Below are 1,883 nucleotides of genomic sequence, written 5' to 3' on the forward strand. Positions count from 1 at the left end.
AGGGTGATTCTAGTGGGGATGATTAACAATCAATAAACTAACCAATAAATAAAACAATTTCAGATAATAACTGGAATGAAGATTATGAAAAAGGTAAGGAGAGGGCTATGGAATGCAGAGAGGTTGCAGTGACATGTAGGAGTAGAAGCAGAATCTGGATTGTAAAAGGTTAGGCAGACTTTTTTGGAAAGAAATCTAGTTTTTAAAGAGGAAATAATTTTTTTTTAAATTTAGGAAATGGAAAGCCATGTTTCAGGGTTGAGAGGGAGGAACAAACTATTTTTAGGTTAAAGAGAAGACACTGACGGAGAAGGGGAATATCAAGGTAGAGGAGACAGGGTCTAGGGGGCCAGGGGATTGATGGCGCAGCTTCTGAGACACAAAGAAAGGAGGCGAGGGTGGGGTCAGGGGAGATGTTTCTAGGTATGAGCTAAAGGACCGGTACGATGACAACTTTCTTTGTGAAGTAAGAGGCCAAGTTTTCTTCCAGGGCAGGGAAAAGGCGACTAGTGGAGTTGCAGGGGTGGAAGGCCGGGGAGAGTGCTGCTGGGAATGGGAGGGAATGGGAATGGGAATGGGAGTGGGCCCTGAGCAGTCACATCGGGGATAAACTCTGCCTCTGAAGACCCGGCTACTGTGAGGTTGGAGACCGCTTGTCCTACTCGTGATTTTTTTTTCCCTCCAGCAGCCTCTGACCAGTCAGGGATCTGAGTGCCGAAGGTGAGTGGTAGGTGTTGGAGTAGTGGGCTAGCAGGGAGGTATGCCAGAACGGTGGCGGTAGGGCCAGAGAGCAAAGAGTTTGAAGGTCGGCCAGAAAGAGGTTGAACCTAAGCTGGCTAGAGAAGGAACAGAGCCAGCCTCTGGTGATGGGCAGGACAGAAGGGGAGGAGAATGAAGCAAGCAGCACCGTGGATGGGCAGGAGAGATTATGATCAGAGAGTAGGATATTGGAGTGTAAACTTTCAGAAGTGGAGCAGTCACAGGTGTTGTAACTGTATCTGTTAGTGTTTCCGAGAGGGGTGTTTGAAGGCAGGAAGTCAGGGAATTAAAGGCAGGAAGTCAGGGAACTGAAACTCACGTTGTTGAAAATGTTCAAGATGATGGGACCTGAGGTAGGAAGGAAAACTGTGAGTCCAACGCCTGCCTACCCTGCAAAGCATCGTGTAGGCTGGGCCCAGTGGTGCGCCTGTACTCCCAGCTGCTTGGGAGGCTGAAGCCAGGGGATTGCTTGAGCCCAGGAGTTGAGGCCACAGCCTGGGCAACACAGTGAAACCCCATCTCTAAAAAATAAATAAATAAATAAATAAATAAAAATAGGGGCAATGAAGCTGAGAGCCAGGGAATTCAAGTGAATTGCTCAAGGTCACAGTTTATTTAATAATGAGATAATACGCTTATTAAAGGCATGTACTCATAGAAGTCTGATCTGGGGTGCTTGGCAGGGCTTCTCTTCTCTCTGGCAGCACCTTAAGGAGTCACAACATTCCGGAGTCTGGTCTTTCTCGTTTCAGGGCTCAGTGTTGGATGTTCTTAGTATACCCAGAGATGTCATGTCTTTGACAGACTTGCTATTTGGTAAATAAACCAGGACACTAACACTCTAGCATATAATAGAGGAAATCCTTTCCCAGTGACTGGAATGCTTGACATCCTTCCCAGGACTCCTCTCAGAAGTTGCAGGGTTAGTTAACATGGGCTCAAACTAAGGAAAGTCAGGTAAACTGGGTGGGGATTATCCCACCTCCAATGGCAGGGGGCAGCTTATGAGCATTTGGGCTTTTATTCTCCCAGTGGAGTCTCTCTCCTTTGATAATGTTAGAGAGATGCTGACCACTTTTACCCTTCTCCTGTGTGCTCCGCGTATCTCCTTACCTTAATTTTTT

Source organism: Propithecus coquereli, unplaced genomic scaffold (genome assembly GCF_000956105.1).
Source record: "Propithecus coquereli isolate 6110/MARCELLA unplaced genomic scaffold, Pcoq_1.0 Scaffold163, whole genome shotgun sequence".
Taxonomy (NCBI): domain Eukaryota; kingdom Metazoa; phylum Chordata; class Mammalia; order Primates; family Indriidae; genus Propithecus; species Propithecus coquereli.